Source organism: Bos grunniens, chromosome 10 (assembly GCF_055505025.1).
Source record: "Bos grunniens cultivar Pamir isolate PY7600 chromosome 10, Bosgru_T2T1.0, whole genome shotgun sequence".
Lineage (NCBI taxonomy): Eukaryota > Metazoa > Chordata > Mammalia > Artiodactyla > Bovidae > Bos > Bos grunniens.
In genome coordinates, this window is record NC_141174.1 from 38,558,479 (window position 1) to 38,584,798 (window position 26,320).

At 43.7% G+C, this 26,320-nt stretch overlaps 1 protein-coding gene across 6 annotated transcripts in view; it reads left to right on the forward strand.

The window, feature by feature from the left end:
• The first annotated feature begins 1,893 nt into the window (after positions 1 to 1,893).
• Positions 1,894 to 26,320, forward strand: part of SQOR (sulfide quinone oxidoreductase) — a 61,494-nt gene continuing 37,067 nt past the window's right edge. For 3 of the 6 annotated variants that reach the window (XM_086320715.1, XM_086320716.1, XM_086320714.1), the window contains exon 1: positions 9,491 to 25,999. The gene's annotated coding sequence lies outside the window, so the exon portion shown is untranslated. Of the gene's footprint in view, positions 8,982 to 9,490; positions 26,000 to 26,320 lie in introns of those variants that run through there. The other 3 variants (XM_086320713.1, XM_086320712.1, XM_086320717.1) reach the window with 2 other exon arrangements.

Sequence of the window (26,320 nt, forward strand, 5' to 3'; positions counted from 1 at the left end):
CAACTCCATGGTCTCCCAGTGCCCCCTCATTAGATGAACTCTCCTGTCCTGTTCAAACATGCAGAGAAAAGACACAGATGAAGTAGTGGAAGAATTGCTACCTGCTCCTGGGGTCAGGAAGGCCTCAGATCCTCACACGCTCTGCGACTCCTGAGTTTTCCACTGAATGCTATTTTCCATGTGCTTATCAAATGTGAGCGGTAAGTTTACTAGATTTCTGACAGTCCTTTGAGGCAGCTTGTTTTAACTTCTTTAGACACTTGTACTCTTCTTACCTGGGAACCGTTCCATGGAACCCAATACACACTTGTGTTGGGAAAAAGACACTGCTAAGTCCTGGGGACAAACAGATGGAGAAGACACAGTTCCTGCCCTCAGTGGCTTCATGTTTCTCGTGGAGAGACAGTGTGTCACTATGCATAACTTTGTTAAAGAGGGTAATAATTAACCATGACACCAAGTACCAGAGGAACAGAAACCGGGAACCATGGGGCTCACTGCCACGAAGGCAGGTTTGGGAAGAGATGTCTTGAAGGAACTGTCACTGACAGGGAGCCAGAGGAAGGTGAGTAGGAGGGGCTCTTTTGATTTTGAGGCAGAAGGAACACCCATAAGCATTTGCCCTGGATGATAGATTGAGACCTCCTCCACTCTGCTTCATCACTTGGGAATATCAGTTCCACTCTCAGATTCAATTTTATGTCTAAGGGGCACTTTGCAGTGCAGTCTTATCTGCCTATACTGTAAATAGTTAGCTTTTCTACATCTCTGATCATTCTCATCTTTGAGAAATGAAGTCTACCGTTCTGATACTAAAGGACTTTCCTATAGCTCAGACGGTAAAGAATTTGCCTGCAATGCAGGAGACCCAAGTTCAACTTCTGGATCAGGAAGATCCTCCGGAGAAGGAAACGGCAACCCACTCCAGTATTCTTGCCTGGGAAATCCCATGGATAGAGGAGCCTGGTGGGCTACAGTCCATGGGGTCACAAAGAGTTGGACATGATTGAGCGATGAACACTATTACTACTACTGTTCTTATCAGTTCAGTTCAGTCACTCAGTCGTGTCCGACTCTTTGCGACCCCATGAACTGCAGCACGCTAGGCCTCCCTGTCCAACACCAACTCCTGGAGCCTACCCAAACTCATGTCCATTGAGTCGGTGATGCCATCCAACCATCTCATCTGTTGTCCCCTTCTCCTGCCCTCAATCTTTCCCAGCATCAGGGTCTTTTCAAATGAGTCAGCTCTTCACATCAGGTGGCCAAAGTATTGGAGTTTGAGCTTCAATATCAGACCTTCCAATGAATACCCAGGACTGCTCTCCTTTAGGATGGACTGGTTGGATCTTGCAGTCCAAGGGACTCTCAAGAGTCGTCTCCAACACCACAGTTCAAAAGCATCAATTCTTCAGCACTCAGCTTTCTTTATAGTCCAAATCTCACATCCATACATGATACTGGAAAAACCATAGCCTTGACTAGATGGACCTTTGTTGGCAAAGTAATGACTCTGCTTTTTAATATGCTGTCTAGGTTGGTCATAACTGTCCTTCCAAAGAGTAAACGTCTTTGAATTCCATGGCTGCAGTCACCATCTGCAGTGATTTTGGAGCCCAGGAAAAATAAAGTCTGACACTATTTCCACTGTTTCCCCATCTATTTGCTATGAAGTGATGGGGCCAGATGCTATGATCTTCGTTTTCTGAATGTTGAGCTTTAAGCCAACATTTTCACTCTCTTTCACTTTCATCAAGAGGCTCTTTAGTTCTTCTTCACTTTCTGCCATAAGGGTGGTGTCATCTGCATATCTGAGGTTATTGATATTTCTCCCGGCAATCTTGATTCCAGCTTGTGCTTCATCCAGCCCAGCGTTTCTCATGATGTACTCTGCATAGAAGTTAAATAAGCAGGGTGACAATATACAGCCTTGATGTACTCCTTTTCCTATGTGGAACCAGTCTGTTGTTCCATGTCCAGTTCTAACTGTTGCTTCCTGACCTGCATACAGGTTTGTCAAGAGGCAGGTCAGGTGGTCTGGTATTCTTATACTAGGCCCAATACTCATACTATTTCGTTTGTCTTAAAGCAGGCCTGTTGAACTACTTTCTCTTCAACTCCTTATATAATGCCCATCCAAACACTGGATAACAGTAATATCTATAAAGCTATAGTTATTTTGGTGACTGTTGTTTAGTTGCTAGGTCATGTCTGATTCTTTGCGACCCCATGGACTGCAGTACACTAGGCTTCCCTGTCCTTCCCTCTCTCCTGGAGTTTGCTCAAACTCATGTCCATTGAGTCGATGATACTATCCAACCATCTCATCCTCTGTTGCCCCTCCTCCTTTTGCCCTCAGTCTTTACCAGCATCAGGTGTTTTTGCAGTGAGTCGGCTCTTTGCATCAGGTGGCCAAAGTACTGAAGCTTCAGCTTCAGCATCAGTCCTTCCAGTGAATATTCAGGGTTAATTTCCTTACTGAATACTTATTCTATGCCAGATATGGTACCAATCACTTTCTATATATTAACTCTTAATTTTCATAAGGATACTATGAGGTGGGTACTCATAAAAATACCCATTTTACTGATACAGTTAACCAAGGCACACCAACTCATTCTCTCTGAGAGTGGTGGTGTATGAACCCAAAGATAACCTCTGGTCTTTGTAGTTCCACATACTCTGAGGGTTTTGTGGCCCAAAAAACATAATGTTTATTCTTCCAGAATATCCCTGAGGTAGGAGAACACATTTATTCCTATCATATAGATGAAGAAATTCAGGCAAATGTTTTCCATAACTAAGTTTGAAGCTAAGTTTCTTAGAAAGGCTTGATTCCAGATCCAGTCTTTCTCTTATGTCCTCAGAGACCCCTTTGGATGGAGAGTCTGAGCCTGCCCAAGCCATGCCTACATTCTCCAGCACTCTAATGTACGTGTATTTGGCAGAAGTCTTTGTTGCTCTAAGGCAGAGTATTTTTACTATCACACCACCTTGCTTATATAAGTACAAAACAATATATAATAAGATCTAATATTTACAGGGCCTAGAGTTGACATTTTCCTTTTTCCTTTTGGAAATTAGTGTCTGTTTACCAATTCCAAACTCCTAATTTATCCCTAATTTAACTCTTAATTCATTCCACTTTGGTAATCATAAATTTGTTTCCATAGTCTGTGAGTCTGTTTTTGTAAATAAGTTCATATGTATCATTTTTTTTAGATTCCACATATAACTGATATCATATGATATTTTTCTTTCGCTGACTTCTCTTAGTATGATAATCTCTAGGTCCATCAGTGTAGCTGCAAATGGCATTATTTCATGCTTTTTATGGCTGAGTAATATTCCATTTCATATATATGTACCACATCTTCTTTATCAGTTCCTCTGTTGATGGACATTTAGGTTGCTTCCGTGTCCTGCCTGTTATAAATAGTGCTACAGTGAACACTGTGGGGCAAGTATCTCTTTGAATTATGGTCTTCTCTGGATATATGTCCAGGATTGGGATTGCTGGATCATATGGAAGTTCTGTTTTTAGTTTTTTAAGGAGTCTCCATACTGTTCTCCATAGTGGTTATACCAATTTACATTCTTACCAACACTGCCGGAGGGTTCCCTTCTCCACACACTCTCCAGCATTTATTGTTTCTAGATTTTTTAATGACAGCCATTCTGACCGGTGTGAGGTGATACCTCACTGTAGTTTTGATTTGCATTTCTCTAATAATTGGCAGTGTTTAGGCAATGGCACCCCACTCCGGTACTCTTGCCTGGAAAATCCCATGGATGGAGGAGCCCAGTAGGCTATAGTCCATGGGGTTGCTAAGAGTCGGACACGACTGAGCGACTTCTCTTTCACTTTTCACTTTCATGCATTGGAGAAGGAAATGGCAACCCACTCCAGTGCTCTTGCCTGGAGAATCCCAGAGATGGCAGAGCCTGGTGGGCTTCCGTCTATGGGGTCGCACAGAGTCGGACATGACTGAAGTGACTTAGCAGCAGCAGCAGCATCTTTTTATGTTCCTGTTGACCATCTGTATGTCTTCTTTGGAGAAACATCTATTTAGATCTTCTGCCTATTTTTTTATTGTGTTTTTAGGAGAGCTGCATGAGGTGTTTGTATTTTTAGGGATTGATCCTTTGTCGGTTGTATCATTTGCAAATATTTTCTCCCATTCTGTGGGTTGTTGCTTATGATTTCCTTTACTGTGCAAAAGCTTCTAAGTTTAATTAAGTCTTATTTGCTTATTTGTTTTTATTTTCATTAGACGGTGGATCCAAAAAGATACTGCTGCAATTTATGTCAAAGAGTGTTCTGCTTATGTTTTTCTCCTAAGAGCTTTATAGTTATCTGGCCTTACATTGAGGTCTTTACTCCATTTAAAGTTTATTTTTGTGTATGGTGTTAGAGAATGTTCTAATGTCATTCAAATGGTGAGACTAGGAGGTGAGGTAGGGCATTTTGGAAACACTCAAGGACATTTTTGTCAAGATGACTGGGAAAGAATCTATTGGCGTTTAGAGAGTGGGAGCCACGAATGCCAGTGTCCTGTGCTGTGTGGATAGTTCCACACACAGGTAATTTTCTTGCATGATTTCTGGTGTTCCCTCTTGCCCTAACATTAAGTATGAAAAAAAAAAAAAAAAAAAAAGGAAAAAAAAGGTGGTTTGACTGTAACACAGAGAAAAGGCAGAACCGAGGTACCAGTGGAGTTGGTGCCTGTAATCCTGGCCTTCCAACCATGGCAGCTGAGACTGCAGCCCCAGAGAACCCACTAGTGGCAGGGGAGGCAGACACATGACTTGGGCTTCCTTGGCCATGGCAGTGCCTGCAGCACAAGAAGCTGGGCTGCAGTGGCATTGTACATGGGACACTGGCCCACCAGCTGCTGAGGTGCCTATGGCTCCAGCACCCTGGTCTACCCTGCGAACCTGACAACACCACATGGCAGATGCACCCGCCCATCCCCAGCCTGCTGCCACTGTCCGCCCCTCAGTGGTGATGGAGCCTGTGATTCAGGGGATCCTGGATGAAAAGAGGAGCCTACCATCCTGGTGCACAAGGCAGCCACACCAGCAACACTGACCCCAGAGGAACAGATGTGATAAGGAGGGCATAGGGCCACATCTCTGACAGAAGTGGTAGAGAGTGCAAAGTACTGATTCTTGAATATAATTTATCAGAAGCAGTTCATGGAAAAGAAACCAAAAACTTATGCTGTAGTGCCACCTACAGGAAAACGAAAGAAAGGCCTTTAATTTCTAATCAGTTGAATTGTTAGAATCTGGCAGAAAGGTGTTGGCTACTTCAGGAATCCCCAACCCCCAGTACTGGTCCATAACCTCTTAGGAGGTGAGCAGTGGATGTGAGCAGTGGGCAAGCGAGTAAAGCTTCATCTGTATTTACAGCTGCAGGAAAACAAGTTCATTGATTCTGCATTATGGTGAGCTATATAATTATTTCATTATACATCACAATGTAATAATAGAAATAAAAGGTGGCAAAGTGGTATAAAGAGTCTGAGTGTCAATGCAAGAGATTCGGGTTTGATCTCTGGGTCAGGAAGATCCCTGGGAATAGGAAATGGCATCCCACTCCAGTATTCTTGCCTGGAAGATTACATAGACAGTGGAGCCCAGCAGGCTACAGTCCACGGGGTTGCAGAGTTGGACATGACTGAGCGACTGAGCACACACACACAGAAAGTGCACAGTAAATGTGCTTGAATCATCCTGAAAGCATTCCCGCACCCCTGGCCAATGGAAAATGACCTATGGAACTGGTCCCTAATGCCAAAAAGGTTGGGGACCACTGGGCTACTTCAAATGCACTGGCAGAAGAACTTGCATCAAGCACCATATGACGAACCACAGTAACAACATACCACAAATTGAAAATGACATCTCCAGAAACCAAACTTAACGTCGTAGAATATTGCAGTCACACTGGTAGACAATTCAGTGAAGAAACTCAGTGAGCTAAAAGAAAACTCTGGCAGTTCAATGAGCTTACTAATAAAATTAATGAACAGAAGGAGTATTTCACCATAGACAATGAAACTTTAACAAAAAAGAACCAAACAAATTCTGGAGCTGAATAACTCAATAAATGAGATTAAGAATGTATTAGAGAAAGCATCAGAAATAGAGCAGACCGTATGAAAGAAAGAATCAGTGAGCTTGAGGACAAATCTAGAAATGATACAACTGGAAGAGGAAAGAGAAATGAGATATTTGAGGAAATTCTGTGAGAGTTATCTGACTCTCTTAGGAAGTGTGACATTAGGGTAATGACTATCTCAGAAAGAAAAGCTTGAGAAGGGAGCAGAGAATTTAAATAATACCTGAGAATTTCCCAAACCTGGGGAAGGAACTGGATGTACAAGTCTGTGAAGCTAAGAGAGCATCCAAGACACATGCCAAAAGACCTTCTTCAAGACACATTAAGGCTGTCAAAGTCAGTGACAAAGAATGAATTTTAGAGGGTCCCCTGGTGGCTCACTGGTAACGAATCCACCTGCCAATGCAAGAGACACGGGTTTGATCCCCGGTCCAGGAAGATCCCACATGGATCAACAAAGCCTGTGCACTACAACTACTAAAGCCTGCTGGTCTGGAGCCGGTGCTCCACCACAGGAAACAGCTGCGATGAGAGACCCACGCACCACAATGGAGAGTAGCGCCTGCAATTAGAGAAAGCACCTGGCAGCAACGAAGACCCAGCACAGCCAAAAATAAATAAAATTATTTTTAAAAAGAATGGATTTTAAAGGCAACTAGGGGAAAAAGGATGGTAACATACAAGGGAACCCCAATTAGGCTTTCAGCAGATTTCTCAGCAGAAACCCTGCAGGCCAGGAGGAAGTGGAATGACATTCTTATAATATTGAGAGATTAAACACTGTTGCCCAAGAATACTCTATACAGTAAAGTTATCATTCATATATAAAGGAGAAATAAACACTTTCCCAGGCAAACAAAAACTGAGGGAGTTCATCACTACTACACTTCCTTATAAGAAGTCTTATAAGGAGCTCTTCTACCAGAAAACAGAAAGGCAAAATACATAAAACTTTGAGCAAGGTGATACATAGAACCTAGATAGCATATTCAAAAGCAGAGACATTACTTTGCCAACAAAGGTCCGTCTAGTCAAGGCTATGGTTTTTCCAGTGGTCTTGTATGGTTGTGAGAGTTGGACTGTGAAGAAAGCTGAGCGCTGAAGGATTGATGCTTTTTAACTGCGGTGTTGGAGAAGACTCTTGAGAGTCCCTTGACTACAAGGAGATCCAACCAGTCCATTCTAAAGATCAGTCCTGGGTGTTCTTTGGAAGGACTGATGCTAAAGCTGAAACTCCAGTACTTTGGCCACCTCATGCGAAGAGTTGACTCATTGGAAAAGACTGATGCTGGGAAGGATTGGGGGCAGGAGGAAAAGGGGATGACAGAGAATGAGATGGCTGGATGGCATCACCGACTGGATGGACATGAGTTTGAGTGAACTCCGGGAGTTGGTGATGGACAGGGAGGCCTGGCGTGCTGCAATTCATGGGGTCGCAAAGAGTCGAACAGGACTGAGCGACTGAAATGAACTGAACTGAATACATAGAACCAGAAAATTGCAACTCTAAATACGATTAGGTTTTAAACACTATTATAGCATAAAGGTTAAGGAGGAGAGCAGAAAAAAACCCCCACAAAACTAGTGTATACTTCAACTTTGTAACAACGTAAAGAGATAATGTGAGACAACAGAAATAGAAAAAAAAAAGGAAAAGGACGAAGCCTATGTAGGTAAATAAAGATAAGATACTACCAGTAGAAGGATTATTTTACCTATGAGACATTTTATACAAATCTTATGGTGACCAGAAAACAAAAATCTAGAGCAGAGACATGAAACATCAAAATAAAAAAAAAAGAGGAAATTGACAAAAATATCACAGAAAACCACCAAACTAAAATAGCAGACAGAAACAAAAGGAAAAGGAACAATGGAGATATAGAGCAACCAGAAACTAAAGGATAAAATGGCAATATTAAGTCCTCATTTATCAATAATCATCCTAAATGTAAATGGGTTGAATTCACACATTGAAAGACACAGAGTGTTGGATGGATTAAAAAATTAGATGGAAACAATTTTTGGTGGTAAGTGTGCTGTAGGGAGAAGGCGATGGCACCCCACTCCAGTACTCTTGCCTGGAAAATCCCGTGGACGGAGGAGCCCAGTAGGCTGCAGTCCATGGGGTCGCTCAGGGTCGGACAGGACTGAGCTACTTCACTTTCACTTTTCACCTTCATGCATTGGAGAAGGAAATGGCAACCCACTCCAGTATTCTTGCCTGGAGAATCCCAGGGACAGGGGAGCCTGGTGGGCTGCCGTCTATGGGGTCACACAGAGTCGGACACGACTGAGGCGACTTAGCAGCAGCAGTGCTGTAGGGTATACAGACAGAAGTGGAACACATAATATAAACCAGCGTTACCTCAAAAGATAAACCTAACAAGACAAAACCAGAGGGAGGAGCTCAGAAGTTCAACTTTATTAGGCTCCTACTTCTCTGTGATTGCCTCAATTTTTGGTTTGCTAGGATTTCACCTTAAAAAGTTGACTGAAACAAAAAATTCAAAAGAGATTATTCAAAGTTCACAGAATGAAATGTAAAAGTAATAATTAAACTTTCAAGGCACTTTTTAAAGGAAAGTTTGTTAACTCACATCTGAAATTATTAAAGCTTAAAATTGCGGTAAGACTTCTGGACATCCTATATGTTATAAAAAGGCGTTCTAGATCTGACGTAGTGGAGAACTATTCACCTGCGTTTCACACCTACTTAGAAAGAGCAGCCAATTGAAAACGTCCATTCATGAAAGTAGGACCCAACGTTGCGTGGAGATCAGTGTCTGAAAGCCTGCTCACCGTGACCTCCATCCTGGGGTTGAGAGCGCTGCTCTGGCGCTTGCTTACCAAGGCAAGTTTGGGGGCTTCTCTCAGCCTCGGTTACCTTTTACGTGTTAAAGAAGCGCGGGAAAGCGGTCTCTCTGGACAGCCCTGGGGACCAGATGAGAAGCACAGGGCTCACTGGAGGACCCGACACAAACCGCCAGGCCTCTATCCCCAGACCCGCCTTCACCTTTGTCCCTCCCAGTTACGCAACAATGTAGGCACACGGGATGGGGGGGTAGGGGGTGGGCGACAGGTGGCCTCCGTGCCCTCCTCTGAGGCACCAAGGGGTCCCGCTGCACCGCACGGGGCACTGTGTAGGGGCGAGTCTGCCCTGCCGGCAGTGCCCCTGACCCGCTTAACCCGGGCCCCCGGCTGTCCCCCGTGCGCCCGGGGAACCAAGGCCAAGTGCAGGCTACACCCGGGCTGTGGCGCCGGGCGGAGCAGCGGCGGGACCTTTCCGGAACTTTCCGGGGGTGGGGGGAGGCTCGCTCTCCCCGCCTCCAGCCTCCGCCCGGGGACCGCAGGGGCCCCAGCAGAGGCCGCGAGCCCTTGCAGGAAGCGGCAGCTTTTACTGCGCCAACGCTGTGGCCCGAGGCTCCACGCACCTCTGGGTAAGAGGCATCCCGCGGCCGGTATGAGGCACTTGGTCAGGGAAAAGGGACCCGGCGGGAGAGAGGTCACCCCTAAAGCCGATTGTTAACCCAGCTCTGTCCCGCATCTGGACAGCGCAGCCCCTGTGCATCGCATTGCATTTCACTTCACACTTTTTTTCTCCACCCGCGGCATCCACAGCTCTTGCAGCCCCTGCTGGAACCCGGGTCTTGCGACGTCCTGGAGTCGTGGAGCTGCTGCCTTGCGAGGGGAGGTTGAAAACCAATGTATCCGTGGTCTTGTGTATGGGAATTTCTTGGTACCCTGGTGTGTAGGAATTTCTGGCATCTTTCACTTGTTGACTGTGTCACTCCGGCGTGGTCCCAGTGCGCAAGGGGTTCTCAGCCCCCGGGGGTAGGAGGTGACGTCTGCTGGTCTGCCCACAGTAGGGCGCGTTTATCCACACAGCCTGTGGGATGGAGGGGCGGGGGCTCAAGAAGTATCCTTCAGCTATGGCTGGAACGGGCCGTGGAGAGAGCATTTAGGGCCTGTGCTAAACAGGAACTGGTGGAAAGGGTTCTCTGGTGAAATTGGGGTGCTTTCCTTTCTCTTCGTTTCTCTCTTTTAATAATAAAAATCCCAACCTAGCCTCTTACTCAAAAACACGGGGAGCAGAGCTCTGGATTTGCCTGGGCTGCCCATTGCTGTGGTGTAGGGTTCTGACCCATTTTTGTGCCATGTACCACTTTGGCAGTTTTGGGGAGACTAAGGACCACTTTTAGGTTCAGTGCTTTTGAAGGTGTAAAATAAAAGGCAGAGTGTTACAAGGGAAACCTATTTCAAATCACTTGTCCAAATATTAAGAGAATTGATGTAGTAGTATATATGCCTTTTAAAAATAATGCATTAAGTAATATCATCTAGCAGTGGATCTAATAGCTATCATAATTTTGAAATAGTAACAAACATAAATAATATTTCAAGATTTGGGTAATGCCTGTAATGTAAGAAAATATCTGTGATTTCTATTGGTGATAAAGTCATAGGTACTGCATGTATCTGCTGGGGTTTGTTGCCTGAGAAGAAAGAAGTGTTTGTTACTCAGTTGTGTTAGACTCTTTGCAATGCCATGGACTGTAGCCTGCCTGGCTCCTCTGTCCATGGGATTCTTCAGGCAAGAATGCTGGAGTAGGTAGCTATTCCCTTCTCCAAGGGATCATCCCCACCGAGGGATCAAACCCAGGTCTTCTGCATTGCAGGTAGATTCTTTACCATCTGAGCCACTGTATAAAATTCAAGAAAGTGCTAAATTTCAGTTAGAAATTAGTGAAGATGTAAATGTTTATTTTCTACCCAAGTTCCTGGTTAAGTGGAAGGTCCTGCCCAGGAAGTCAGGTCACATGACTTCTGATCTTGATGCTTCCACTAACTAGCAGCATGAGCTTGTCTTTTGGACTTCTTTTCACCTTGACTTCTTCATTGTACCGTGGAGATAATCATACCTTCCCCTGTATTTAAGGTGTCCAGTGCTATACCTGGCACAAGGGAGTGAAATAAGTACTGTCTGCTAGAACTTGTGTCCCTCTCTGGACTCCAAGCCATTGCCATTATGTCCCCAGTCCTGGTACATAGAATGTGGTGGTGGTTCAGTTGCTGAGTCGAGTCCAACCCTTGCCATCCTATGGAATGTAGCCCTCCAGGCTCTTCTGTCCATGGGATTTCCCAGGCAAGATTACTGGTATGGGTAGCCATTTCCTTCTCCAAAAATTAGTCAATAAATATTTTTTGAATGAATAAGTACATTGGAAATTATTGCTTGTAACTACAACTAAAAGACTCAGAATTTATCCAGGGGACAGCTGCTGGTTTGTGAAATGACTCTGCTTAAAATAATTTGGGTTTCTTTTTCCTAGTGGCTGAACACATCTGGAGCTGGAATGCTTGAAATGTCAGTCAGGGCCCTTGGGTCTATGTGGGTCTTTGTGTGGGTCTTTGTGACTAGTGTTCTGCCAGAGAAAATGAAATTTGATGTTTATAGGAAACTAGAACTCTTTTGCAGAACAGTTTGTCCTCCATCTTACATGTGTCTAGGCTCGTTAATTTGATGTGATGTAACACAGGAAGTTGTCTTATAGGGAGTGGAGACTGACCCATGATGAGGCATTTCTGGGCCCAGTGGCACATTTCTCTTTCCTCTTTTCTTTTCACCTTCCCCTGCCCCATTGATTATTACCTGACTCCTCTATGACCCTTAAAGATTTGATAAATAGGAGCAGTAGATGGAAGTTGCTACAGGCTGGCCAGATTAGACCTAGAGCCAGCTAGCTGCTTCTTAATGCCCAACCTTAAAAGTCTATGTAATCCAATAAATGTGGATGTTAATAGGAAGAAGAAAATCAGACTCAGCCAGGGACCCCTGTGATTTACTTTGTAAAATTGCTAAGTTGGGGTGGAAAGATGGGGAGATAACTTTGTAAAGAACAGTAAATTTAGAGCACGCTGGGGCTCTCTATGGCCGCAACTTCGGAAGGGGCAAATACTGGTATTATGGACTGAATTGCATCCCCTCAAAAATTCGTATGTTGAAATCCTAATCCCCATAGCTTAGAATCTGACTATTCAGAGAGAGGGCCTTTAAAAAGGGAATTAAGGTTAAATGAGATCATAAGGGTAGGACCCTAATCCATTATGACTAGTGTCTGTATGAAAAAAGAAAAAGACACCAGGGGTGCATGTAGAGACAAGACCACACGAGGACGTAAGGAGGCCCAGGCCTAGGAGAGAGGCCTCAGGAGAAACTATACATGCTGACACCTTGGTTTTGGACTTCCAGCTTCTAGAATAGTAAGAAATAAATTTCTGCTGTTTGAGCAACCCAGTTTGTGGTATCTTGTTGTGAAAGCCTGAGCAGAATACTATACAGGCTGAGGAATGTTAGATGGAATAATGAGCTCTTTCTTCCTTCCAAGCTCTTTCTTGAAGGTTACACTGACCTTCAAGGCTCTGTGTTCCAAATGATGTTGCTAAAAGATGGAGGAGGAAGGCTCAGCTCAAATAAGTTTTGTTTTGCCGAGCCACTGACATTTCTGGTTCAATTTTTGCTATAGGATAGCCTGATGAGGCAGACTAATTAAATCTGGACTTTGCCTTTGAAAACAAAAGCTTAAGCATCTGACCCTTTGGTTCTGCAGATCCATGGGATGAACCCTCTGTGCCACATGTCTGGTTGCCTGAGTGGGGTTGACTCTCAGGGTAACTAGGAATATCAAAGTGAAAAGAGTTGGTTAATATATCAAAATATTATACTGCTCCTTTTACATAGGGCCCCAAGGGACCCTGACCTTGAATTTCCAGCTTCCAGAACTGTTAGAACATAAATTTCTGTCGTTTAGCCTTTTTTTCTTTTTTTCTTGTTTGGTTTCGTTTTTAAGGGCAGCTCTAGCAAGTAAATGAATCTGGGCACTGTAAGTCATGATCCCAGAAGGTCCTTCAGTTTCTCTTAGGACCCCTCTCCCTTACCTACCCAAGAGAATCTCATGCTCTTTCTAGAGATACTCTGTATTGTCCCTTGGATCCTGTCTGAGGTTGTTAAGACCTTCTTCCCCTTCATGATCCTGAAAGTTAAGAAAAAACAGAACTTGACATTTTAAGCAAATCACCAGCCTAGTCGCTGAGCCATGTACAGAGCAGATGCTTTATAATTGCGTGGTGGGTGATGGGTTGATGCTGCCGGTGATGATTCTTAAGGACCATGGGGTAATTCCTTTCTAATCATAATGATTTTCCAAGTTTTGACCCTAGCTTGGTCCTCAGGGAGCTTTCATTTCATGCAGCAAGCTCAGGCCCTATCTACAGTAATGGAGAGGAGATACCTCTGTTTTTATCCTGGGACCAGTCTCTGACTTCTGGGGCCTATGGTGATTTCACTCGATGTACTTTCTCTTTTCCTTGGCAGTTTGCTTTAAGGCAGCCCATGATAATGGGTTTAAATAATCACCTTGCTTACAGTACAGAATGTGAGAGCATCCCAAGGAGGTTCTGGGTTTAGTAGATGTGGTTTTGTGTTTCTGTGAGCCTGTGAATGGTGCTCAAGGTGGAGGACTAGACAACTGGGTTTGGACAGTAATCATGAGCCTTTCAAGGTCTAGGTGGTCAAATCTAAGCTTGTTTTGAGTCACAGAGAAGGAGGGGCCTTTAAAGTCAGCTGGACACAGTGACTTATTTTACACCTGGAAATGGACTCAAAGTGGTTGTGACTTGCCCATGGCTCCACAATGTCTGTTTCCTTACTTATAAAACAGGGATAATAATACCAACCTCTCAGGTTATTGTGAGAAATTACGTGAAAAACATAGCCTGTCCTGTCACATAGAAAACCTTCGGTGATTTTTTTTTTCTGGTGTTTTCCTTGTGTCTGGGATAGTGCACAGTGACTCCCAGTGAATCATCGTCAGACTTCGGGGAACAGAAAGGGAGATATGGTTCCCATTCTGATTATGTTCAAGCCCTGGCAACAAACCCTTGTCATTCTTTGCTGCAATAATTCAGAGCCCAATCTGTTTAAAGAGTTAGTAGAACAAGTATTCCCATTTAAGTATCTGCTTGTGAACCTGTTTCCCTTTCCCCCTCATTTAGTGGGTCACAATGTTTAGAGAAGGAAGGGACCTTTGAACCTATGCAATTCAATCCTTTTTTCCGTTGTTGAAGAAAACATGACCCAGAATAGTTAAGGACGAGCTCTACCTGGCACTACCTGGAAGGTGGATTTGGGTCTCTGACTGCTGACATGTCCTCATACAAGGCTTATGCAGTAATGGGGAACTGTGTCATTTATCTAGATGCAGGGAAGACATGAGCTTGAGGAACCTGGCACACCTGTTACCTGGCACCCCCTTGTTCTGTCCTAACCGTTAAAGGATTGAATTTGGCATCTCTTCAATCACATTCAAAGAACACTTGTATAACTTATATTTAAAGAGTCTCTTCTCATTGTGTTAAGACCTCACATGCTGGATTCCAGGCAACAGTATGCCTGACAAATTGGCCAGTCCCTATTTATAATCAAACTCCATTCCTCAGAGTCTTCTTGTATGTGAAACTCTGAGTGGGAATCACAACACTCCTGAGGCTGATGCATACTTTTATTGTGATCATTGAGTGGGTTCAGGAGATCAAGGCAAAGCTGGATCCTTGCTGTGTGACTGGAAGCAAATTAATTCTATATTAGGCTCCCCCTCCCCTGTGTGTCTTGTTCTACAGTCTCAGGATGGACATGCACAGGCTTGTGCACACGTTGAAACCTTCAGTATACTTATTTGACTGAAGGCCAACTGTGAATGGTGGGGTTAAAGGGGAGCTAAATTGTGATGCTTTATGCACTAGAACTTAAGCGGTCAAGCTCCCATTGGCTAAAGCAAGCAAGGAAACAAGACACTTCCCCCCATATAATTCATTCAAAACCTGAAATTTTTCAGTTGCAATAATCCGATTGACTGACATTTTCCCCTTTTCTGGAGCTGCAATGTGAGCTGATTTCCCTCCCATGAACAGAGTTTCTGTTTTCTGCTTAGTTAATGTATGGTTTGGGGAAATCGTCAGTCCTTTCCTATTATAAGGCTTTCTGACTGTAAAATGTATGCTGCTGCTAAGTCACTTCAGTTGTGTCCGACTCTGTGTGACCCCATAGACGGCAGCCACCAGGCTCCCCCATCCCTGGGATTCTCCAGGCAAGAACACTGGAGTGGGTTGCCATTTCCTTCTCCAATGCATGAAAGTGAAAAGTGAAAGTGAAGTTGCTCAGTCGTGTCCGACTCTTAGCGACCCCATGGACTGCAGCCTACCAGGCTCCTCCATCCATGGGATTTTCCAGGCAAGAGTACTGGAGTGGGGTGCCATTGCCTTCTCCGGGAAAATGTATATAGGCTAGGAAAACTTGTAGGAAACTTCTCAGCAGCAAAGGGAGCCAGTGTTTCATTGCTGCCTCCTCATTAGTAACTCTTAATCAGCAATTCTTTAAAGAAAATTCCTATAGTTCCCTCCTAAAGAGTTAGGGAACTAAAGAACCCCAATGTGATTCTAAGCCCTGAATCATCAAGGAGCTGTGTGGAATTGTTTCCTGGATCTATTTGCTCCTGGTCCACTCCTAGAGCAGTAGTCTCACAGCTTAATGTTTAAACAAACATTTGGCATTGCAACAGCTCTAGAGGTAGAGTTCTGACATGGCCCTGCAGGCCTAAATGAAGGTTGCTCCATTTTCTTTATTTGTTAAAATAGTAATCCAGTTCCTGAACACACAGGCGATGTCATTACTCAAGGGGAGGTGAGCCAAGAGGAAGGGTGCTGCTTGTGTAATACCTCCATGGGCTTCACTCCTTTGGTTCTCAGGGTTCTCAGAGGGTGTGGTTTCTTTCTCTCCCCTGGTGCTTTGGACCTTTGCTGCACTTTGCTGCACTTACACCCACTCTTCCATATAGCCACCCAGAGCAAGGTCCCATTTCACATCCTTCCTTCTTTATCCTCTGTGGATAATTTGTCACAAAAATGGCTTCAATATTGGTTTTGCATTCACACCTTTATCTCTCTTCTCATGTCTATTCCAAACCCTGGCTGGTTCCTAAATTTCTGAATCAGCTGCTGAACGACCTTCATATCCCTGGTCTTACTCATCCCGGTGCGTTGTAGCACAGTGCCTGGCACATAGTGAACACTCAAAAATGCTGAATTCATCTATTGCTGTAAGTCATCCTTTCAACTCCCCCGTGGGGGTCTTCTTCAGTTTCCTTAAGAACTTCAAGGGCTCTCATTGCCTTTAGCAGGACCACAGCTCACACACAGCCAGGGCTGAGCGGTAACAAATACGAATCTTGGCTATGTGGGGCTGGGTGAGCTTTAACTTCGTTCGGGGTGTAGATTGTCAGTGACCAACCTATAGATGGGCAGTTCCAGCTGAGAGCTGACATGAGAGAATGTGGGCTTAGTGTTGTCAGAGAGGCCAACGATCTGGAATTTTGAAGGTGTGTGCGTGCTCCTTTCAGTCGTGTCTGACTCTTTGTAACCCTATAGACTGTAGCCCTCCAGGCTCCTCTGTCCATGGAATTCTCCAGGCAATACTGGAGTGGGTTGCCATGCCCTCCTCCAGGGGATCTTCCCAACCCAGGGACTGAACCTATGTCTTTTATGTCTCCTGCATTGGCAGGTTGGAGAAGGCAATGGCACCCCACTCCAGTACTCTTGCCTGGAAAATCCCATGGATGGAGGAGCCTGGGAGGCTGCAGTCCATGGGTTCGCTGAGGGTCGGACACGACTGAGCGACTTCACTTTCACTTTTCACTTTCCTGCATTGGAGAAGGAAATGGCAACCCACTCCAGTGTTCTTGCCTGGAGAATCTCAAGGACGGGGGAGCCTGGTGGGGTGCTGTCTGTGGGGTCGCAGAGTCGGACACGACTGAAGCAACTTAGCAGCAGCAGCATTGGCAGGTGGGTTCTTTACCAGTAGCGCCACCTGGCATATTCAAAATTTTTAATGTTGGGTTAGTAATGTTCTCACATTACTAATTCAGAATTTAGGCAGAATTTGTGAGTCAAACAAAACACAGCTCTGGTCTGCATTGGGCCTGCAAGTTGCTTCTTTGTGACCCTTAGATTAGACGACTATTGTTTAGGATTAAGCTTCCAACCCCAAACTTTACTTACGTATGCCCACCCAGTGTTCTTTCTCCCTTTTCCCAGCGGACTCTGGTTTAGACTCCCTTCCTCCTTGCCCACAGTTGTGCCATGCTTATTCTAGGTGATTCTGTTTCCTAAATCTCTTAACTGTCCCAGACTAGCTCAGACAGGCCCTTGCCTAGACTTCCCTGTTTCTGCCCAAACAATTCCTCTGTCTTCAGCTGCCTAGATATCAACTTTGGCTTTTGTTTTCCTGAAGGGGCCCTTCCTACCTCTCATTCAATCATTCTCTTTCCCTTTTCTCTGTCTTATCTAAATTTTTATTTGTATTTCTAATACTAACACTGTATTAGGCCCTTATCATTACACCTGGACCTCTGCACTAGTCTCCTGACTTCCAGACCTGGTTTTGCCTCTCCTTCAATTTAATTTCTCCCTGACACTAGATTCATTTTCTCAATGCTGCCTCCTCTGTTCTATCACTTCTTAAAACTTTTTTTTTGTTTTTCAGTATAAAGCCTCAGTTGCCTAGCATGGCCCTTTATAATTGGACTGTGGTGTTTCCTTATTATCTACTCCTCTCAATGTCAGTCAATTCTGGTTGGCCTTCCCAGCTTATTAGTCATGGTCTTGGGAAATACTTGGCATGCTCAAGGCTGTTAAGAGGGTTTAATGAAACAACTGTTTACAAAGGTGTGGGCAGGGTTAAGGGGAACCAGCAAGAGTAGTGAAGCAAATGTATTGATTTGGGGCATGAGGAAGCAAGCAGAGGGAGTGATTACTGGCACCTTGAGAAAAAGCTGTAGCTGAGGAGAGGGCCACCCCACAAGAGCCAAGGCCTTTGGCTAGAGCAATCCAGTATTGCTGAGCTGAAGCTTGGTTGGGAGGGGTCCGGGCAACAAATATCCTAATTTCATTCTTTTCCCATCCTCTAATCTACTGGTGCCTCCCACTGACTGAATCCAACTGGAAGCCAGAGGACCAGGGAGGCCAGCTGATACCCATCTCACAGTTTGGCTCTCAGAGCTTGGAGAGAGCAGAGAAGGCTGGGGAGAGGCCTGGAGGGTGGTATCCCACTCTTTTACTTACTTAGGCTGTTCCATCCCCTTGGTGTACCCTTGCGTAGCATCTCCACTTGTCCAAATGCTGCTAGTCTTTTATCTCTTGCTCAGATCATGTCTGTTTCACCAAACTGTCATTGGTTATTTCTCTCCTCAGAACACCAGAGGTGTTTAGCTCCTACTGATTACATTGCATTTTGCTTCTTCAAGTTAAGTCTAAGAACTGGGATATAAACCCAGAGGTTTGGAAGCCAACCCCAACTTTCCTCCCCACTGATCCAGAGATGATGTAGGTGGTGAAAAATACAGATGCCTCATCTTTTGGCAGCTGTTCCTGAGAAGGTGGCTAGAGAGTGCTACACTCTTGGTAGGGTACAGAGGTTTTCTGCCTGCTTCCCCCAACTGTCTGGACCCAAGGGATGACAAGAAGGACTCAGATACTCTGTAAGTGTTGTGAAGATAGATGGAACCAGAGTCTTGAACCATTGAACCAGAGTCTCAAACCATCAGGCAATTTCAGACTCTCTGGGAAAACAGATGCATCAAAATGCCAACAAATAAACGATGACCACAAGAAAGTTCTAAGAAGGGCAGGATAGGTACCACAGTTTGTAGACTAGCCTGGCTGGCGGTACTACAGAAGCTGGGACTCGGGCTGGACTTTGGGCCATGGCTAAGATGAAGAAACGGGAGGAGGGAGCGTTTCAGGAAGGTGTTATAGTAGTGGAGGGTGAGGGACTAATGTGTTCTCCATTCCACTAGAATGCAAGTTCTGTCAGCACAAGGACCTGATGTGACATGTTCACTATTCTATTCCCAGCATCCAGCACAGCTCCTGTCATAATGAAGGATAAGATCTCAGTCACTGCCTTAGTCCGCTTGGGCCCCTATAACAAATATAGCAGCCCCCTCTTATTGGTGGGGGAATATGTCCCAAGACCTCTTCAGTGAATACCTGAAACCATGCATAGTACCGAATCCTGTATATACTGTTTTTCCCTCTACCTACACATCTGTGATAATGTTTAACTTATAAATTAGGTACAATAAGAGATTAACAATAAGAATAAAATAGAACAATTAGAACAATGTAGTATAATGAAAGTCGTGTGAATATTATCTCTCAAAATATCTTATTTATGAATTTAATTTTCCATCCCAGCTAAGCACATATCACTCTGGGGTTGTAACTTTTACAGTTTGAGGTGTGAAAGCAAACTAGCATGAATTTCTTTTTCTTCTTCACAGTTTCACGATAGGTTTGTTCTTACCATACCACTTACCAGTCTCAGCATAGGTTTTTTTTTTTCCCCCTTTATTGAAAACTTTCACCTTTTCATTTAAAGGAAGCACTTTATGGCTTTTTTTTTTTTCCTTATTCATATTGTCAGAATCACTACTCTTGTGTTTTGGGAACTTTATTAAGTAGAAGAAGGGTAACTTGAACACAAGCACTGCAATACAGTTTATCTGATAGCTGAGGTGGCCACTAGGTGACTAACTGGCGGAATAAGCTGGACGAAGGGATGTCATGTCCCAGGTGGGATGCAGCAGGATGGTATGAAATTTCATCACTCCACTCAGAGTAGCATGCAGGTTAGACTTTGTGGATTGTTTATTTCTGAAATTTTCCATTTAATATTTTTGGACTGCCATTCACTGTAGATAACTGAAACCACGGAAAGCCAAACTATGAATAAGGGGAACTGTAGAACCACAGACTGCTGCTGCTGCTTAGCTGCTAAGTCATCTCTGACTCTTTTGTGACCCCATGGACTGTAGCTTGCCAGCTTCCTTTGTCCATGGCATTTCCCAGGCAAGAATACTGGAGTGGGTTGCCATTTCCTTCTCCAGAGTATCTTTCAGACCCAGGGATCAAACTGGTGTCTCCTGCATTGGCAGGTGGATTCTACCATTGAGCCACCTAGGAAGCCTGTACCAAAGACTAACTGGCTTATATACAACAGAAATTTATTTCTTGTAGTTCTAGAGCCTGGAAAGTCCAAGATCAAGGTACTTGCATGATTGGGTCAGGGCCGATGTCGTTTCTTTGTGTTCTCACATAGTAAAAGGGGTGAGGGATCTTTCTATGCTATGCTATGCTATGCTAAGTCACTTCAGTTGTGTCTGACTCTGGATGATCCCATAGATGGCAGCCCAACAGGCTCCCCCATCCCTGGGATTCTCCAGGCAAGAGCACTGGAGTGGGTTGCCATTTCCTTCTCCAGTGCATGAAAGTGAAAAGTGAAAGTGAAGTTGCTCAGTCGTGTCCGACTCCTAGCGACCCCATGGACTACAGCCTACCAGGCTCCTCCCTCCATGGGATTTTCCAGGCAAGAGTACTGGAGTGGGGTGCCATTGCCTTCTGGACCTTCTTTAAAAGGGCACTAATACCGTTCATGAAGGCTCCACCCTCAGGACCTAATCAACCCCAGAGGCCCCACCTCCTGATTAACACCATAACCATTGGAAGTTAACATTTCAACATGCGGATTTTTTTTGGGACACAAATGTTCAGGCCATAGAGTGAATTAATAGATGGCTGGATTTATTTAGTACCTTTACATGTCAGATGTACACGTGATGAATGAAAGTAGAACTTCATTCAGAAAAACTGTATTGGGTGTGGAGGAAAACATTAACAGTTTCAAGCTAGGAAAAAAAAGATGTGCATACATCTCATTACCTTTACTTTTCCAATATTTAAATTAGACCTTCTAACATTAAAAAAACAAAACTTTCCCCTGAAATTTGGCTCACCTTGCTCTTGGCCTGCATTATCAGCAGCTGGCAAGCTCTGCTGTTCCGTTAGCATCTAAAGCTACTAGACTGGGAATGGGACCAGGGCGGATGGGGAAATTGCTGTGTGTCACAGGTCCTTGTGAGTAGCAAGTATGCAATGCATACTTGTGGAAGCACTCTTAGCTATAGCAGAACTGTGATGATGCAAATTTCATGTAACTCTTTCCATAAAGATATGCTTGCACATTTCGTGTTGCTAAATGTAATTTAATCTGAATACCTTTTGTGTAGGAGACAAATCTGTAAATAAAAATATAGCTTAGACAGTGTTTTTTGAGCACTTCTGATTGATGACATTTCCCTTTTTATTAAGGTTAAATGGGTAAAAAAGACGAGAGAACTTTCCTTGGTGGAGAAGATATCTTGTTTCGATACTGCAGGTGAAAGAGTGTGACAAAAGAAAGGAAGGCCCCATGCTGTATTCTTCAGGAGTAATTATTGCATTAAAAAATCACACTGTAGCTGTGTTATTTAATTGTAAAATTTGGCCCACTCATTCACATAATTATAGCATTCAACAGTAATACGTAATTAAATTGCTTTTTAAATGCCACCTGACAGTTGAGCAGCTTTGTAAGGAGGAGCAGAGCAAAATTTGTTAAACATGTAAAATCTTCCATCTGACTGAATAGTAGTGAATGCATTTTAGTGTAAGTATATTAAAATGTACCTGAGATTTGTTTTCAATCAGGCATGGTGAGGCCAGCCCATCAGGAGATGACTGCCATGAAAGACGAAGCTTTGACTCCCAGTTCTGTAGGAACAGGAGGCCTGCTCCACCACACTGGGTCTGGTGGGGAAGCACCCAGATTGGTCAGGAGGCAGGCAAATTAAGAGGAAAGCATGGGCAAAACCTGGGTTTCCCTGGTGGCTCAGATGGTAAAGAATCAAGACCTGGGTTTGATCCCTGGGTTGGGAAGATCCCCTGCAGATGGGAATGGCTACCCACTCCAGTGTTCCTACCTGGAGAATCCCATGGACCGAAGAGCCTGGAGGGCTATGGTCTATGGGGTTGCAAAGACTTGGCCACGACTGGGTGACTAACACTTTCACTTTTCATGGGCAAAACCTATGGTGTGATTTTCATGAAGCAGGGGGAACAGACTGACCAGGTTTGGTGCTGGCTAATTTGAATAATTTTAGTGGACTCTGGACTGTAGGGGCTGCACTTATTGTCTTGATGTCTGGCCCTGGGATGATTAGGGGTGAGGAATATTGCCTTCTGGAATGTAAAATCCAGATAGAGGAAGTGGTTCAGGTTTGGGCTTGTTACCCAATTACCTAATTACCAAAGGTGTGCTTCCAGACTGAGGTGTTTACATTTTTAGAAGTTGGCTAGTCCTAGAAACAGCATTTCTTTAAGGTCTAATAAAGCCCCCAGATGTCAAACAATCATAAAATACAGAAATTAAAAACATGATTAATACAGTAGGATTCAGAATATCTCCAGGAAGGTTTCAGGAAGTGTCTTATCCAGTGCCACTGATAAATGCTGCAGATATGCCTACAGACTTGACTTGCATGTGCTTCAGATTGAGATGTGATCACATTAAGGAACCATAGCATTTTGAGCAGAGAAGGCAGTGGCAACCCACTCCAGTACTCTTGCCTGGAAAATCCCATGGACGGAGAAGCCTGGTAGGCTGCAGTCCATGGGGTTAAGAGTCGGACACGACTGAGCGACTTCACTTTCACTTTTCACTTTCCTGCATTGGAGAAGGAAATGGCAACTCACTCCAGTGTTCTTGCCTGGAGAATCCCAGGGACTGGGGAGCCTGGTGGGGTGCTGTCTATGGGGTCACACAGAATCAGACACGACTGAAGCAACTTCGCAGCAGCAGCAGCATTTTGAGGGGCACTGTGTGTCATTTTCATGACAATGCAATCATGGTGACAATTTCCCTTTGATAGTTTTAAGTCAGAGGGTGTGATGGCTACTGTTATGTATCCACTTGACTGGGCCATAGGGTGCCCAGATATTTGGTTAAACATTATTCTGGGTGTGTCTATGAGAGTGTTTCTGGAGGAATCAGTAGACAGGGTAAAGAAGGTTGCCCTACCCAATGTGGGTGGTGTCATACAATTAGCTGGAGGTCTGAATAGAACAAAAATGCTAACACTCCCATGAGTAACAGAGATCTCAGAAGAATCCTGAATCACCAAGGATCCAGACATTTATTGTGACTTATTTTCTCATTCAATATTATCTAATTTTGTATCTGTAAATTTGGTCTCCAAGTTGTATAGGCGTCCCTGCCCAAAAAACTTGGATCTGCCTATAAGGCTGCGCTTCTGGGGCATGACATGTGAGGGCCAAGCAAAGAGGTCGTCCAGAGATCTAGAGCTGGAGAAGGTCCAGACTGGGAGCTTACCACCTCTGAATTGCTGGCTCCTTCTAATGCCTGCATTGCTGCTCCTAAGGGCATTCAGGAAAAGTTACTTTACACAGAAAGAACTCATTATGGCTCTGGTCTCGCTGCAGATTCACGTGACTTTCGGGAGATCACCTTGGGTCTCTGAGCCTCAGTTTTCCCATTTGTAAACTGGTATCAATACCTCCAGTGTAGGCTCAGGTATGGGCCTTGTGAATTGTAAAGTTCTAGGCACATGGGAGGTAAGTATGATTATAATTGTGTTGCTACTTGTATTTCCATTATCTTGCTATTATTTGAAATATTCATAGATGTAGCATTTCAGTGACTAAAGAGCAAAGCTAATGTCCATCCTAACACACAGTTTTTTGCTGTTTCATTCGTTCTAATTTTTTATTGTGGAAACTTTCCAGAATATACCAAAAAACCACAGATTACCACAAGGAATGCCCATATAAATCCATAAATTGGCTTCAAATTATCAACTCTGAAATAATGCCATTTGTAGCAACATGGATGGGCCTAGAGATTATTATACTAAGTGAAGTAAGTCAGACAGAGACAAATATCATATGATATCACTTATATGTAAAATATGAAAAAAATGGTACAAATGAATTTATTTAAAAAACAGAAATAGACTCACATAGAAAACAAATTTATGGTTACCAAAGGGGAAAGGAGAAGCAGGGATAAATTTGAAATTTGGGATTAGCAGATACAGACTACTGTATATAAAACAGATAAACAACAAGGACCTACTACTGTACAGCACAGAGAACTATATTCAATATCTTACAGTAACCTATAAAGGAAAATCTGAAAAAGTATATATACATACATACACACATACATATATATCTGAATCACTTTGCTATATATTTGAAATGTAAATCAACTATACTTCAATAAAAAATTAAAATTTAAAAAATATTATCAACTCATGGCCAATCTTGTGTCATCTACACTCCTACCTACTTGCCATTTGTAATATTTGCAAGCAAATCCAAATGATTTCAACTGTAAGACTATCAGTATGTATTTTTAAATTTTAAGAGCCCTTAAAATTATATTAATATCAGTACTGTTATTCTACCTGGCTCATTCCCCCCAAAACTTAAATTTTTTCTTCCAATTTGCTTAGTAAGCTAAAATTTAATATCATATATTCCCTCCCATATCACTCCATGGGGTATAATCTATATTATATCTGAATGTAAATAAAATTCAGCTGGTAGGCATTTTCCTTGAGTTATCTCTTAAGTCTAATGCTGTGAGACTCCTCAACGGAGGAGTCAGTTTGAATTAAACTCTCCTCTTCAATTAGTCATGTGACCTTAAGCAGGTACTCCACTTTACACTAAACTTCAATTTTCTTTTATGTAAAATGGGGATACTAACACTGTCTTTACAAAGTTATTGTAAGGAGTCTGTCTCTGAGATACCATCAGAGCAGATCAGATCAGATCAGATCAGTCGCTCAGTCGTGTCCAACTCTTTGTGACCCCATGAATCGCAGCACTCCGGGCCTCCCTGTCCATCACCAACTCCCAGAGTTCACTCAAACTCACGTCCATTGAGTCAGTGATGCCATCCAGCCATCTCATCCTCTGTCATCCCCTTCTCCTCCTGCCCTCAATCCCTCCCAACATCAGAGATACCATAGGTACAACTAAAACTCTCAACAAATGTTAGCTGTTACTGTTATGACAGTCTCTCCATACTTTTTTTTTTTTTTAATTGAATCCTGTCTTCTGGAAGTAATTTGGTGGAGAGATGTAAATAACTGATGACAGCCTTAGTTAAAAGGTCCAGAAAGCCCAAGGGGGAGGAGCTAATGAAGGAGGCGGAGCCTTCCAGACATTTTGCCACCTGGGCACTAGGTGTAAGCCCAACCCATGCTGTGTGTAGATGAGGTTCACTTGTGTCTCACAGACTGGGACCCACAGAGATCCAGAACTTCAGGACTTCACAGCTCTGTGTAAGCTTGATAGGGAAGCTGGAGGCCCAGAGTGCGGGTAGGAGAAATGGCGTAGGTGGCGAATGCTGAAGGCTGCCTGTTGTCTGTTTTTCCTCTTTGGTTTTGAAAGTTTATATGAAGGTGATATAAACTTTGAAAACCAAAGAGAAAAACAGACAACAGGCAGCCTCCATGAAGGTGATATGTTAAAAAGATGGCCTTGTGGTTATTGAAACCCCAAGCAAAGAGGGCCCAGCCTATTGTGGGCTTGAGATAAAATAATAGTGACCCATACAAAGACCCCTCAGTTTCCTCAAGAGCAAAAATAACTGAAAGATTGACTGTAAGTCCTGTTGGCCTGGTGGATCTTTTGTTAAGATGCTCTGAATAATCCTTGTTTAGAGGCCAGCTCTGTTTGAACTCAGCCAAGTGTCCTAGCTGACACCCAGTGAGTGGCATGTCACATGGCCCAGGATTAGGGAACTCTCAACACTGGCAATCTGCACTGATTTTCCCAGAAGGGCTGGCTGTGGAAAGGTGTGGAGTTCCAAAGACTTGTCTGGACCAGGACCCCAGATCAGCAGCCAGAAATGTAAGTAGGAGGTGCCTAGCAGGCTGTCTTATCTTTCAGTTAGCAAGGGTTTTACGTCTTCAGTCAGACTACAGATATATCAGAGCATTTATTTTGATTCTTTGAAGGAAGCACTCAATTGATTTAGGATTGAGGAATTTTTATCTAACTTAAAAGTATGACATTATTTAATTAGAACATGTATTTGATAAATGAAATACATTAAATAAATGTGGCACTTGTTAAAAGAAAGTTAACTTTGCCTTACTGATTCTTTTAAAAAGAGTGTGTGTTTCACTTTGGAAGAGTGTAGAGAGAAAGCAGCTACGTTTCCTGCATCAT